Here is a 16,462-nt window from a genome sequence, read left to right on the forward strand (position 1 = left end):
TGTTACTGTTTTAAGGTATCTTCATTATAGAATACTAAAAAATGAACTTGGTGGGGAAAAGCCAAATTTCAATTGATACTACTAATATAGAGCATAGAAGCAGTTTCCTTGCATGCCCTACATTTCTATCTGTGAACATTATGAAGCCATCTTCTCTTGCCTACTTTCATGCTGACCCATGTGTATTTTTAAAGAACTTTTGACCTTGGAACACCAACATTTTAACTACCTTTCTTCTGAAATTCTCCCTTTAAGAAAGAATTTGCTCCTTTGCAAATTAATATATTGAGTGATGTTTTCAGCTGATCAACATTCATTAGTATCTCCTTACACTAGCACATGAAGAAATATGCCAATCACCTCAGAAGACTAGGAGAAACACTGTCATGGGGGGTTTTTTTTGCCTTCCCCTTGAAGTCAATCTTTGGCTTAAAATGAGAACTAGCAGGAGAAGATTTTTGTCTATTATGGGGAAAAATTGTGCACTCTTCAGCTCAAATTCAAAGATAAACAACTATATTATCATTATGGTCATCATAACACAGAAAGCCGAAACCAGTGAGAAGGAATTCAACCAGGAAAGCAGGAAAAAAATCTGTTTTCCAGCCAGTTTTTTCTACCTTTCAGAATTATAGATTCTGCATCCCCAGGTGTATACTATAATTTTCAGTAGACTCCAGAAGTGATAAAAGATAGAAATAATGAACTCTGTAACAAAATATGCTATCAAGAGATACATCATCAAAGCGACAGGATAAGCAGAAAATCAATCAGTTGATTTCTGACCCTGAGAAACTATGAGCAATACTGAAGATAGGAACTACAAATTAGATCAGTTTCGTCCTCACCTCCAAAAGATAGGCTCAACTATGGCTGGGGATAGTAGGTGATCTGTTCTGGGCTTCTCAAGAATCACCTCCATTTACCCTTTTCCAACAGGAAACAAAGGAAGGGCCCTCCTTCAAAATGTTATGTGTTATTAACCACCAAGTACATAGATACAAATTTTATTGGAATACTTATTCACTACAGTTTTGGAGATTAATAACAAAAAGTCAAGCCACAACAATAAAAGAAATTGTGACATTTTAACACAAAGAAAAATACAATAACTTGCCATAGATTTATTTTCCACCTGTCAAATATGATAGTTACAGGCACTAGTAGGTTATTAGATTAAAAATATCTTCTCACAAGTGGTTTTTTTTTTTCCTTATTCTGTTGCACAAAAAGTGGTATTTCAACTATTAATAAAGTGCCACAAATTTCTAAGTTTTGAATAATTGAATACTTGGAGTTAATGAGAAAACTGTATAATTTTTAATTTGGTCCTAGATCTTAGAAAAAATAGATTGTTCACTCCAAATTAACCTTAAGGTTTTTCTGTGCAAATTTTGCATGTCACTTCAAATCTTTCCTTCCTTGACTCCAATTTCATAAAGACTGAAAAAACTGTCACTTACCTGTCTTATGAAAATAGTGTTGGAATTAACATCTGTACAGTGCTTTGGGATCTTCTCATTAAGAATGCTATGAAAAGAAAGATAAATATTTTTACTATTTTACATAAATAGAATATGTACAAACCAGTTATTGTATCACTACACTAACTAGGAAGAGGACCACATCTGATTATGGTCCTTAAAATTTGGGTAGTGTTCTGTGCCCATGTCCATCCCCCCTCCTCCCACAACCTCTGTCTCTTCAATGATCGATTCATTTGGACCACCGAGGTCACATGCCCCAGAAAGCATGCCCCCTTTGTGTAGCCAGACAGATCAGAGAAAGGTACTTTAAACAATACAAAGAAATATTAATGTCAAAGAAAAAAAGTCTTTTTAGAATCTGTTTTAAGCAAGATTTTCTAAAGTTTTTATTTCATTGTTAGTAGCTCTGCTTATTGGTATGATTTCTGTAAAATTGCTTGCTGCCACACAGAAAGAAAATCATTCTCCTTATAATTAAGGAGGAATAAGTTTCAAAAGAAACTTAGCCCATCAGAGACCAAACATTTCTTCTCAGTAACTGATTGTTAAAAGTACAAGTTTGTTCCCGATGAAAGGAAATGTTTTCCAGTTTCTTGCACCTCTGTTCCACACGTTGTTATGCAGTCTTAGCTGCCTTCTTGATTACTTTTATTTTACATTTAGAGACACCTAGCGGCTAGAGTTTGTTTTACTCTGGAGAAGAGCAATGATTTCTCATTTCCAAATGAACTTCAGATGTTTTCAGATCTTATTTATCTCTTAAAACACATCACAGTAAATATTTAACTTTACAAAAAATATACTAAAATACAGAATTGTATTTCATAGTACACATGAAAAGTTTGAGATGACAAATTTTCTTGATTTAGATAGACATCTAAAGAGAAAGCATATCTAGTACTTTTTTAAAAAATACCATAGAAAATGTACCTTATTTTTTCTTCATAACATTTAATTTTATTCATCTTATGCACCAGACTTGTTACTTTGGTCTCTGTATCTCTTCCTAAACTTAATATCAAACAGATGCCATTTTTCATCACTTCATGTATCTTTGTATGCCTACAATCATCCCTCTGAATTTGTGATTTAGTGGAGTGCTTGGACCTAGCTGGCTTTCTTGGTGTCAGTGGAATTGTTCTACATGTGGATAGATGTGTCGCAATAAAGCGCTACCAAGAAATTAGGTAAGGCTCAGTAATTCTTTCATCTCCACTCTTAAATGAAAAAAAAGTTTTAAGCAAATAGACTAACAGTTTGACTACTCTGATTTAACAGAATCTTTTCTAACACAGTTAGCCTTGGTAATCTTATGGGTCTACAATTGATTATATATGCTACAAATTTAATGTGCCTTTTCTCAATGCTTTCAAAAATTCTCCATTCCTGGGACACTCAGTGATTGCATTAGATCTGTATGAGCTCTGTACCCATATCTTTAAAATTGTAATCCTCTCTTCAACTCACTTTAAAATATTTGTATTCAAGAAAAGCCATGAAGCCAGAATGGAAATCAAGAAGTACAAGATATCTTTATTTCCTTTATCTGTTTAATGAAAATATAGGAAGTGTTAAAGGAATATTTCTAAAATATCTGTAATAGCTCAGCACTTGCAATCTTTTCTTTTAAAATATCACTTTAGACCCTAAAGTCACAATACATATCTACCAGAAACAGAAATATTTCCTATCCTGCTTCTGTGGAAAGACAGAATAGGTAATTTCTTTCTCCTGGATTCTCATGTCCCACAAAAGTAAGAAGCAAGGAACTCCTAGAAAGAAATACAGCTGCTATAACTGCCTACATTGCATGTTCTTACAAAAGAGAGAATACTGGGAAAGGTGAGGTCATGATGCTTATTATGAGGAATTTTAAAATTGGGAAAAGCAGTTACAAAAATTACCTTATCTTTTCCCCTTAAAAAATGTAATTTAGTATTCCACACTTTTCCTCAGAAACACAAAGAACAAAAAATGAACCCATTTTATGCAGATAATCTTGCAAGACAAAAGTATGAAGTGAGTAATTATAGCAAGGAAAAAGCTTTTGAAAATATTTAAAAGTACAAAACAAGAAAGTGACTTCTACAAGCTTAAAAAGTAGTTAAACTGGAATTCAACAATAACAAATCAGTTTTTCACATTCTGAGCAAAATTAAGCAGTTAATAGGATTTAATTTTCCTCCTTGCTTTCATTTTGCTCCCTCTAGCGTCTTAAAGGGTATATTACAGTCTTATCATGACAATGTATAAGCAAAAGTGTACTTATTGCTCATATTTTAAAATTAATACTGTGAAACTACCCTATTGTTGGACCTAGCAGCTACAGCATTATTATTTTTGGAAAGAGACAATACAGTACAGTTTGTAAATCCAGTAAGAAAGACATCAAGATATTGCATTCTGTACTAATAAATACCACCCCGTTTTAAATTCAGAATGTAACAAGTATAGATTTACCACACCCTTTTATCCGACAGCAATTTGTGAAATTGCATTTATTCTCATAAAAGCACTGATTCAATCAACAGAATTCTTAAGTCTCCAGAAGTATATCCAATCGTGAACATACCCATAGCTTATCTTTGCAAAACAATAGCTCCATTGACATGAAATGTGACATATTTTCATCAATATTTCATCACATTACACATAAGATAATACAATAAATTCTCAGTACTTGACAACTATCCCCTAATGTAATCTAAGCTAATGCTGTCTCATATTTCAGTATGTGACATCTGTCAACAATGTTGTTAACCACTAATTGCTCTTATTCATCTGAAAAACATGCCTTGATTGCTAATTGAGGCCAGATAACTATTTCAGTTTATCTGAATGGGCAGCAAAGTAACTTCAATAAAGAGGAAAACCCTTAAAAGGAGCTGAAGAATGCTGGATAAATTAATTATTCAATTACAATAATCAGAACAGAGGCTGAAATTATTGTATGATCTGAATAGTTAATAAATCAGTGGGCTGACATTTTTAGTGAGAAATAGGAATGCACAGGTTTGCACACAACCCCAGATCATAAGAAAGAGGAACAACTTTTTACATTTGTAAAAGTTTTTTCAAAGTTTTTTTTAAAAGTGATTTTCACTCAGATTTCAAGGCTTTTCATAATGGAAGTAAATCTCATTTTTATTAAATTACAACGGGGAAAGTTAAACACTGACATGGGAAATTGCCACGCAATGTCTCCAAGTAGACCAGTACCCAAGTCTGCAGTGGAACATGGCATTTCTAAATCTAGCACTAGCTCACTAGGCCAAAAAACCCTCTTGAACAAAAGGATCTGAAAAACACTTCACAAAATCTCATTTTCCCCATTTTGTTACAAAAAATTATGTTTGGATAAGATGAGATGAAGTGGTCTGCATGTCAGACCAAAAATTAGGAGAAGAACTAGAATTAGAATGCAAACCTTCTGTAACAGCATGTGAAAGTAATGCCCAAAGAATACAGCTAGCAACTGATGTGTCTAGCTTTGATGTAGAAAGTTCACTTTTGAAAAAAGTCTTGTTGCCTTCAGAAGATATTCTTCCTATGTCTACATCATTTGCTGTCTACACCCCTTTCCTTTGTGTACATACTCATCTATGAGCTGCCCTTGCCTCCTTTGTGGAGATCCAACAGTTCAGGACAGATCTCATGTTCCTCCAACAGAAAGAAGTGATCTCTGTTGAGCTCAAGAGTGTGATCAGTTTTAATTACTGTTATTTGTGCAGATTCTCCCTTTCCTTACTGGTTGTCAGGTGTGATATGTCAACTTGTAATACATTTGACTTGGGCTATGATTCATTATGGATTTCAATTCAAGAATGTTTATAACTTGATGTTTACAGAAAAGTGTTTTGAGCCAAAGTAATTCTTACAGTTTGTTTTTGTGTGCAAACCCAGCTGATATGACAACATGTAGGTTGATAAGTCTGTGTTCATTCTGTTTTTGCCATAATGCACATTCTTGTCAAGAACCAGTGCCACAAAACAGGGAAATATATAAAAATACTTAATCTTTGGACTTTTATCTTCCTGTATGGGTGTTTGCCACAACATCTTCAACTTAATGTGTATAAGTATTTTTACTTATATTAGAATATTAAAGTTTTTACATTAAAATGTCACTGAACATCATAAAAATAATTAAAGGATCAAATATTTAACTTAATCTAGTTACCTTTCATACCACTGCTGTGGACTATATGGGATTTGACAGCAGCATAACAGCAACATCTAGTGATTCTCTTTGCTCGAGAAAATAAGAAGGTGGCTAAACCAGGGATAGTGAGAAAAGGACACAGCGAGGGAGCACTTCACAGGAAAAGAAGAGAGATAAACCAGAGTTCTGCGAGCCTAATCATCTTATCAACACTTTTGGAAATAACATGCAAAAGTTATGGTAATGCTTCCAATAATTGGTTCACTCTCATACTTCAGGCAAGTCCATTTTTTAGCACTATTTTTAAAATCCTAGATTCTGTTCTTGAAATATGTATCAAAATCTCACTTTCTAATTTCTTAAAAGAAATTACAGCAGAGTTCCCAAACTTGAACAATTTTATCTTTAAAATCTTTTATATCTATAAATAATGCAATTTATTTTTAGAACAAAATCATCAGATTTAGAAGAACAATTTTCAGCAAAAGACTTTTATTGTCTATACTGTGATTTGAAGTCTTACCTGAGCACTTTTGACATAAATTGCATCAGTTTACCTTGAGATATAGCGGCAAATTGATTTGGCTCTAATGGTACACATTTGTATGTGGGCATTTTATACTGGTTATGCATCTGATTTCTAGCAGTTTGGTATAAGATAAATTATTTTTAAGCAAGATTAAGTTGTATACACAAAACTCCTGTAGTTTTGGGAAATCCGTTCAACATCACCCCTGTAAACCAGTGCAAAAAATCCATTCTTTGTATTAATCCACTACTATTAAAATGCTATTTTGATGATTTACCTATTTTAGCTCTGTAGCAGTTCAATCACTCTTTCCAAAATGAATTATGAAAATGAAAACTTTAGACTACCATTATACAAGATATGAGAGGTTTTATTTTTAGGTGAGACCAGCACTTTTTAAAAAAAAATATAATTTTAGATGCTACTACAGCCACCTTATTTTAAAACTTTCATAATTTATAACAGATGAAGAGCTATGTACTTTTAAACATAATACTTCATATCATAGAAACTGGGAAATGAAACAAAACCGCTTGGTTTTTTTTGATAGCTCTTAATATTTGGACATACAAGTAGTATATACAATATATATTGCTTTCATAACCAGTATTTTTAATGTACATCTGTAAATATATTTGCATGGTATCAATATGTGATTAGATTTTATGGAATGATTTATTTTACTAAGGTAACAAATATGGTGTTGAAAGACAAAATAGAGATCACAATTTCATGAGCCTCTCTGAGCATAAGATGCAATTAAGGTCTTTGGAGTGACCTTCCCTTTGTCTCAAGTTATGCTAAAATGTATGTGACAGTTTTTCTTATGGAAACCTCCATCTATCAGTGATTAAGGAGAAGCTGTCAAAATCATTTATTTAGGTTCACAGGCAGAATTCACACAAAGTGCTAAAAAAGCAGGAGCAATATCTAGCTTATCCATTAGACCACTTGGTCTCATACAATTGCTTCACTGTCTTGATAAGCATCTTTTGACTACAAAAAGTTTAGCTGAAGTTCCAGTTATCACTACTGACTTTAAAGGGCCTGTGTTCATCTTTTCTGAGAAAAATAATATGGTTTTTGAGTTGACTTGCATGATCTCATTTTGCTTTCAATATGATTAGTACTAAAATCCCCAGAAGCAAGCCCAGAAGAGATGTACCTAAGTTTTCACTTAAGATACCTTATTTCAATGTTCTTCACTTGGCCTGATACAATCTAACCAAATATCACCCTTTCCATTAGAGTTCTGTTTTTAGGGTTTATAACTCGCCTACATGAAATCATTTATAAAATGAATCGGTTTAAGAAGGCTCATCTTTAAAGGTTTTTCTTTTATAGTATTGAAAGTCTTCTGAAATCTAAGCTGCAGAGCTACTAAAACAAATAAAAACAAAAGTTTAGGAGAAGTATGTTTCAAAGTGTTACAAACTCTACATACATTTTTTGCATTGCATTCACTTACCTCTAAGATGTAGCCCATAGATGTAAACTATAGTTACATTAACACATTTTAGAATATTACTATTTACCTCAAGGCACATGCCTCAGGAAAATTGTCTTAGTGTAAATGTGAACTCAATAATACTAAAATAAAAACACTACATACTTTAGTTACCATATGTATTATGTTAAAATAGGAGAACCATAACAATAAAGATACACATAAGTCTCCTAACTTCCTTCTAACTCCCTGTGCATTTCAAAAAAATATCAAGCAAATAAATTGAGGAAGTCATAACTTCAGAGAGAATTATTTTATAATGATGAATCATAATTTTGTTTGCAACCCTATATGTGGTTCTGACTACTTCAGCAGTTAAAATGAACTCACATGTATACTGTACAACCACTTCAGCTCAGCTTCTCACAAGAATCTTTTACAGACCATAGCTTCTCTATGACTGACCTTTAGGAAAGGAGAAAGAAAAAAAAGAAATGAACTATTGAACAAGTACACACCCTACTTCTGCCTCTTACTATATTCACTATAGCTTACTTACAACTTTCAAACAGAAATACCTGACATTAAGAACCTCACATCCTCCTCGCACCATGAAGTACCCAGTTTAATGGTTTACTGCCCTTAAATACTGACGCCACAGCTGGTGCTGATTCCCACGGCTGGGAGAAATCAAGGCCCACCCTCGGAACACCCGGCTGGCGGCTTGCAAGCGCCGGCCTGCATCTGGTGGCCCTCTCGTTAGGAGCATCAACATCACCTGCAGTTGCAGGAAATGCTCATTTTACTTAAAGCGGGGCGGGCACGTAGAAAGTTTCCTGTGCCCCCTGAGCGGGGAGCGGTCTCTGAGGGGCGGGCGGGATCCGCAACTCTCCGTCCCGCCTCAGGCGGGGTGCGGCCCTGCCCGGGTCTGCGGAGCCGTGTGGGAGAGCGCGGCGGGTGAGTAGGGCGGCTGTAGCCCAGATTTACCCCCGCGTGTTTTTTATTTGGCCCCCGTTTCCCCTCGCTCTTCCACCCGGAGAAAGCTGCCGCCTGAGCCGTGCCTCTCTGCGGGCGCCGCCGGGCGCTGACAGGACTGTGGGCGCGAGCTGCGGGCGGCGCGAGCTGCGGGCGGCGCGAGCTGCGGGCGGCGCGAGCTGCGGGCGGCGCGAGCTGCGGGCGGCGCGAGCTGCGGGCGGCGCGAGCTGCGGGCGGCGCGAGCTGCGGGCGGCGCGAGCTGCGGGCGGCGCGAGCTGCGGGCGGCGCGAGCTGCGGGCGGCGCGAGCTGCGGGCGGCGCGAGCTGCGGGCGGCGCGAGCTGCGGGCGGCGCGAGCTGCGGGCGGCGCGAGCTGCGGGCGGCGCGAGCTGCGGGCGGCGCGAGCTGCGGGCGGCGCGAGCTGCGGGCGGCGCGAGCTGCGGGCGGCGCGAGCGGGATAAAACCCGTCCCAGGTTCCTCCCCCTTCCCCTCGGCGCTCTGGCTGCCGCCGGCTGGCTCTCCCCGCTCGCGGTGCCCGGGAGCCGCTGGAGGTAAGGGGCTGTGCCGCGGCTCCTCTCGGCCGCCTCCTCCCTTCAGACTTCCAGGCCGGTGCTGGGCTGGGGGCGGCGGTGGCACCGGCACCGCGCTGGCGCCCCGGAGGCGGGTGCTGAGCCGAGGCCGCGGCCCGGCTCTCCCCTGGGTGGGAAGCCGCGGGCCGGTTGCTGGGCCTGTCCTTGAGCGCCCGGGCAGCGGCTCTGCGGCCGCAAGGCTCTGCTTCCTCCGGCGCCTCAGAAAAGCGACCGAGGGTGGGTTTGGGTTTTGTGGCCAAGAGCGGTAATACTGGGTACCACGGAGCGCTTCTGATGGGTGCTAAGCCTTTTCGGCTGGTGTGCGGTTTGTTCTTTCTTTCTTGGGCAAATTTCGTCCAAGTTTCTGGGAGTTTTGCTTGGTCCCCTGTACGTTTAGCATCAAATATATAACTTCGTTCTGTTTCAACAGTCTTGATATCTGATATTAAGTGTCAGAGACTTCCGATTCCAAGATAATCTAGCAAATGTATTCTACCAGTTGTCTTAGAGTATAATTATTCACTGGACTTCTTGGAGAAAAGCGGTCATGTGAGGACATCTCAGAGCTCAGAATATTAGCTTATTGAAATGGGGAAATGCTTTTGTGTTATGTTAGTGATGCCCCATTGAGTAGATGCAAAATCTTAGAGTAGAAATAAATTTGTATTTGTTTTACAGCAGTTCCATTTTCTCTTGAAAATAATTCTAGTTAGAGATTTTTTGAGACTTGCTCAATTACGAAATTAATCAGGATGGCTCATGTAAAGCCTTATGGTGTTTCTGTCATCATTACTTTTCTAGCCACTGCTAGGAACAGGAGTAGTGTTTTCTTAATATATCATAAAATTTTAGCGTATCAGTAATGCCACTGGTACAGAACTACAATCTTTTGGGAATGCTCGTTGCAAAAATGGCTGTCATGGTGAGCTAGTTCTGCTCAAAAGGTTTGTGTTGATTGGTAGTATTGATTACATGAGAGCAGGTTTTTATCACTAAATTCTTTTCAGTGTTAAAATTGGAAGTTTACTGTAATGAAAACTGCAATCCGTGCATTGCAATGCGTTGAATCAGTTTTGGACTTTGATTCTGCTTCATAATAAACAGTGTCTTTTTACTCAAGCAGATCTGACTGTGTGTATATATATTAAATCATTCCAAGCTGTTTACACTAAACAGCTGCATGCCCCATAGCAAAGAACACTGCATAGAGGCCTGTTTGGAAATTAAGAGTATTCAGAGAACAAAGTGGAAAAATAAGGAGTTCTTGTTGTCAGACTTTGGAAATCTTCATTATGATGCAATTGATTACACCACTGATTAGTGATTATTACATCACTAGCCAAAAACCCAAAGCTGATGAAATGTTTTAGTTCTTTTATTTCCAGCATCTGATTCCAATTTTGTTTGTTATTTAAACATTCCAGAGTACATTGTAGCTGAACCAAAAACATCACCTCTCTGATCAACAGGCAGTTTTTTTCTTAAATGAGTTCAAGGTCACTTAAGGAAGACAAAATGAATGATTTAAAGTTTTGATGCATATTCACTGCCTCTCAGTTTGAGATTTTGTGGGGAGTTTTTTAGTTTTTGTGCCTTGATCTTACCAGATTTTGTATTTTTTGTGTTAAAGCAGTGTAAATAAGAATTAATTCTGTAGGCTTAATTATGGCTAGTTAATTACAGAATCTGTGATATTTCATAAAAGTGAAAGTCGATCAAAGCACTTGTAGATTACATGTGACTCTTGCGTGCATCTATGGGAAGTCTTGACACAGACTTAAAGTTTATTACTCTCTACGCTTTCCAAGTTATGTCGGCCATAAACTTGGAGTTGACACCACCTTAGTAGACTCTTTGATTCATGTGGGATTATGTTGGGATCATGTTGGGATCATTGACTCTTTAAAGGACATAAATGTCTCTCTGCTCAAAGGACAATTTATAATTAAGAAAATCTAAGGAGCTGTCTCTTTATTAGCATAAGGAAGCAGCACTTTCTCATGTGAAAAACTGTTACTTTCAATAAAGGTAGGCATAACTTAATGTATATAAAACTAAGGTTAAAACCTGTCTTTAAGTCAGTAAGATGCAATTTTGTAGAAATCAAAGCTTACATTCTGCAGAAACTGATGGCCCTTTTCTGTCATGTGTGCTTTGCTGTAAGAATTAATGAGTGGATGTCCTAACACCTGATTAAAGTTCTGCTTCAGCAAAGCATTTCACCATGTGAATATGAGTAACTCCACTGAAGATGACTTAAGTGATGCTATTGGTATGCTTAAGGCTTTGGAAGTGGCAAATAATTCACATGTATGTAGTGCTTAAGCAACATTTCATTTCCTGTAAATAACTACTCTTATAGTTGATAGGACATTCAGACACTGTATTTCAGACAGTAAAAACAAATGTGGTTGTTTTTTCTTTAAAGGCATCTTTTATGGCTCCAAACACACTTGTATGATGGATCTTTTTCAAAAAAAACTTTGTATATGTACAGGATCCTTGATATATGTGATTGAACACCAAGTTAGCTAGCTCACAAGCATTAATTGTTGTCTAATATGCTTAAACAACTATTATATCATTGGTTGTTGTTGTTGAAGCCTTTAATGACAGTGAAAGAAAGTGGGAGTTTATATTTTTGCATGCATTTTTAATTTTCCTACTTAATAAAAGAGCATCTCATGACACTTTGCTAGCAAGCTTAAAATAATGTAACAGTTTATGGGGTAAAACAGTAGTTTGAAGGAGATGAAGATTATTCTACTGTACCTTATGACAGTGTGTAAAGCACAAGTGTTCTGAGTTGCTGATGTTTTCACTGCCCCATTTTCCAGCTTAGGTGCAACATAAACTATTTTAATTAATATTGTGTCACCAAAAGGTTTTGAGATGGCCAATTGAATTCTGCCAAGATAGAGTCTTTTGATGAAAACATATCTTTATTGATTGTAGAAGAAGAAAATCATTCTTAAAATGAAATCCAGAGAAAAATCATATCCCTCAGAGAAAATTTCTGAGTGGCAGGCTGAGATTAACATCATAAAATTGAATTTGTGCTGCAAACCTTTGATGTAATCAGCAGCTGGGAGATGGTGTTGCCCTTACTGTGCTCCTTCTGATTGTGGTGAATTATTGTGTGGAATGAAATAAGTGTTTCTTGTGTCACTTGTTCAAGAAATACAAACAAGGTATTACTAGGTGGTTCTTGCTAGTTAAAATGGGTTGTATTGATTCCTGGTCCCAGTCTCTTGCTCCCTTGGACTGCAAAAGCAGGACGTTCACACCCCAGGGGAGATGTGGGTGTCACTCAACAGTGACTCCTCCAGCCGATTAGGGTGCAGGCCTGACAGGTCTCGAGGGAAGTCCCATTAAATCTTAAACCTGAAGTGCTCTGGCAGGCAGGGTCTCCAGGATGGAGCTGCAGAAAGCAAAGTAGAGGAAAAGATGTGGAATACTGAGGGTTCTGCAGAATGCATTAAAACACAAGGTAGTGGGACACAGGGTAGAAATGTTCATTACTGGAGTATTTCACTTGTTGCTTGCTATCTGATTAGATACATTAACTGAAGTATTTGAGCTATAGAAATATTTTTTTGCTGCTGTACCCACAGAGAGCAGACTCTGCATCTTAAAGGAGCCAGTTATTAGTTCTTTTGTACAATGTGCTAAATATGGACTAGTTTATTTTTTAAAAAAATATCTTAATCTTTCATTGTTTTACTCTTTGCTATTAAGTACTTCGGATGTCTTTTTGTTACTTTTGTCCTGCTGTCTTTAGTGTAACTTCTTTGGTTGTCATTCCCTTTTCACTTACCTAGCCTCATATACCCTCTTTTTCTTTCCTGCATTACATACTCTGCCTTCTCCCCTATAGCCTCTATATCTCAATTTTATTTACATTTCTCTGTTAAGCATCTTTCTCAGCATTGTATTTCTTTCTAATTTATTCCATTGCTCACACCTATACAAATGCACATGCAGCCTGCTGCTTCACAAATTGCAAAGTATGGTTGACTGGTATTTTCAGATTCATGGACACAACAGGCTTCTGAATACAAATTATATAAATAGCAAATCTGTGAGCAGCATCATGAGTGTCAGTGTGGTACATCTGCAGGCTTATGAAGACAGGTCTGTCACTTCTGTATATTTAGATTTTGTACTTTAGATACTTCTATCAAGTGTTTTGTAAATGCAATATATTTTATTATTTATGCCTCTTAGATGGACTTGCTATATGCTGCGGACAATGGGTGAATATAATCTTTTAGTTTGGGAAAGGTTATATGTCTTTGCTGATTAGCAGAGGTAATATATGACATCCTTAAGGAGAGTGCAACATTGATATCACAAAGTAAACTGAGAAAGCTGCAAAAGCAATATAGAGTGGATCAGTAGACTGCAAGTCAAAGCTATTTTTAAGGAAAATAATTAGCTTTTTATTAACAGTACAAAAAAACATTGCTAGAACTTTTCTTATATGGACAGTAAGAGAGAATGCCAGATAAAGCCAAAGAATGGGCAGGAGTGGGAGAACAAAATAGGTTAGGAACACACTAACCTTAAGAATTTGTCATGAAAACCTACCGGGCTCTGCCTAAAATTTACTTCCTAACACTTTACTGCAATGATTAATCTAAAGACGTCTGTGTGGGGAACTTAAATTATTTTACTTAGCCATCAAGAATATTGAAGCCTGGGCAAACAGAATTTTGCTAGACTGAGAAGACATATGCTGCTCTTATAAAGTTGTCAATAATTGGTTTTAATTATTTTGGCCCATCTATCCTCATTTGTTGGTGGTTTTGTGGGTTTTTAATATTTGTATTTTTAATCCAATACAAACAGTTAAATGTTGTTAATCTCTTAATATTTTCAGGAGCGTAAGCCAATTTCTACATCTTTTTTGTGCCCACACTGATTGCCATACATTTAACTGGACTTTAAAACAATTGATCTTGTATTGATAGTGCAGGATGCATAGAAAACATGAAATAAGTATGAATATAAATTCAGAAAAGGTTTTTTGGCAGGCTGACTCTTACCTGTAGAATGATATTTTGTTGTACAAAATCTTTTCTCCTTTTATAAATAAGCTATAAATTCCTATTTGGTAGCTTTTGTTATGGGCTGTAGCTATGAGAAGGAGGTTTCTGTCACAACCAGTTTCCTAATTTTAAAGTCCTTGATGTATGTGACAACTGGTGAATTTTGAATTAATTTAAAAATCAAGGTATTTGTCAAGAAATGTGATTCTTATAACTGTAGTTAATACTTTAATATTGTTCAGGATGTTTCATACTGGAAAGCTTTCTTTACGCTTTTGAGCAAACTCTGAAGGTAAATGCAAGGACCAATATGGAATGTGAGCTGCAGAGTTCAGTGGGGGCAAAACAGATTTTTCACTTCAAATCACTGTGAGCACATGCATGCTCCTAAGACCTAAGCAACTCTTCCATTCTAACCTGTATGTTCCCAACCCCCCTGCTTTAGGTTTATAATTTTTGAGAAAATGCAGCGCAGGGATGTGTGCCTGAGGTTAAGCAGTAATTATGTGGCAGTGATTGGAAAGTCTGACACGAGCCTAATACAGAAGCTAAAAAAATTTTGGTTTTTTATGGCCAGTAGAGGAGATAAAGTCAAGATATGCTTACTTTATTGGAATTAGGGCTCTATGGGAAAGTATATGTTGAGTTATGATGGCACTGTTTCTTTATCATCTGACCTTTTTTATTCTACTTGGTTCATGACCAGTCCCAGTCAAAAAAAGCCGAGTGATGAGGAAAAGCCTTTGCATTAATATGTGCTTAGAAAGGCATTCAAGGTCAGACCTCCTGCTCTCTGTCCCCTTAAAGCTTTTGACTAAACTTCTAAATACCTCATGGCTCCTGTAGAATAAAAGATGGTAAACTCAGCTCTAAAAATGAAACTTTAATACTGTACAAATGGTCCACAGTTGCTGAGGTAGTACAGCCAAAGTCCTTGAAGCTCTGCAAATTGGGATAATTTCTGAAGTTAACAGAGGTTTGTGATATGGTTTCAGTGTGAAAAGTATTCGTAGTACTAGAGACAGGGTGGTAGAGATGTGACAAGTTAGTGGTGGGATGAACTGGTATGGTTTTAACTAAGAAAAGGGAGGGTCTTTTACGGTCATGAGTGTTCTTTTTGGCAGTGCGATCATAAGGGCAGGACAAAGAAGTTGATTAGGTTGTAAGCAGGGAGTAGGACTGAGGGACTTGATTTGAAGTTGAATTACGGGTTAATACTGTGAATCAGACATGCTTGAGTGGGTAGAGCTGGAGGAATTTGACATGTGCTGATAAGCTACATGCAGCTCAGATATGCCTTGGGCAATATTTGACTTTGTGGAAACAGTTTTTACCTTTTTTAAAGGAACAAGTCTGATAAATATCTGTTGATTTTTTTTATTAAAAAAGTTTGCTCTAGGTGCCATCAGGATCACTAAATAGCTTTGATAAAGCTAAATATTGTCAGACAAAATGTGGATATGTGTGTGTGAGTATGCAGTATTTCTAAGGAAGTCATGGTATTAGAAGCAAAGCCTTCATGCAAAATACTTATCTTGTGCATCAAAATATCTTAATCCAAAGGAGAAGCTAACCAAGAAGCAAGGGAAAGTTAAGGACTGTTATATTAATGTGGAAGCTCATATACTTTCTGCTTTCTATTTCTCTTATGCTTAAGTTGTAACATAAAGGAAAAAGTTCAAAATGTTCTTGAAACACTTCAGTCTAAATTCTCTTGTGTAACCAATGTTTTGTCCATAGTAATAGCTGTTTATTAATTCACAGTGCTCATGGAGATCTAAACCAAATGTGTGCAAATAGATCATCTATACATGAGCAAATTCTGTCAATTGGTTTTTAACTTCTGTTGATCATCTTTCCAAGTTCTGTTACTCATCATTTGCGCAGCAGTAGGTCTTCTGCTAAGGATATTAATCTTGATTCTTTGCTGCTTTTACAAGAAAATGTAATTTATGACTTCATATTCAATGCAGTACAAACCTGAATTCTGCTGCCTTATGGTGTTTTACACTAATTGAACACTCCCATGGCACAAGTATAAATGACTACATGAAATGCAAGACAATGCCTTTTAAAGACTCAGGATTTGGCTTATCAAACTGTTAACTTGGCAGCCACCATTTTACAAGCCCTATGAAATGGTGAATTTTCTTTGCTTAGCTGATACCTAAAAACATATCATTAGAGTTTGGCTAGAACAACTTTTGTTTCAGGGTATAAACTGGAAAAGGACTTCAGTGTTCA

The 16,462-nt window shown here is 37.1% G+C and overlaps 1 protein-coding gene and 1 long non-coding RNA gene across 3 annotated transcripts in view; one reads left to right on the forward strand and one right to left on the reverse strand.

Moving 5' to 3' along the window:
• Positions 1 to 1,467: 1,467 nt before the first annotated feature.
• On the reverse strand, positions 1,468 to 8,227 carry LOC129210942 (uncharacterized). The gene is made up of 3 exons (XR_008578677.1): positions 8,204 to 8,227; positions 8,016 to 8,090; positions 1,468 to 1,530 (listed from the first exon to the last, which is right to left on the reverse strand). It is a non-coding gene; the product is annotated as an uncharacterized LOC129210942 (long non-coding RNA).
• Positions 8,228 to 8,529: 302 nt separating this feature from the next.
• The window catches only part of WDR72 (WD repeat domain 72), a 117,296-nt gene continuing 109,363 nt past the window's right edge, over positions 8,530 to 16,462 (forward strand). Inside the window, exon 1 of one of the 2 annotated variants that reach the window (XM_054837387.1) lies at positions 8,530 to 8,586. The gene's annotated coding sequence lies outside the window, so the exon portion shown is untranslated. Of the gene's footprint in view, positions 8,587 to 9,121; positions 9,150 to 16,462 lie in introns of those variants that run through there. The other variant, XM_054837385.1, reaches the window with a different exon arrangement.

The sequence above is a fragment of the Grus americana genome, chromosome 10, assembly GCF_028858705.1.
Source record: "Grus americana isolate bGruAme1 chromosome 10, bGruAme1.mat, whole genome shotgun sequence".
Classification (NCBI taxonomy): domain Eukaryota; kingdom Metazoa; phylum Chordata; class Aves; order Gruiformes; family Gruidae; genus Grus; species Grus americana.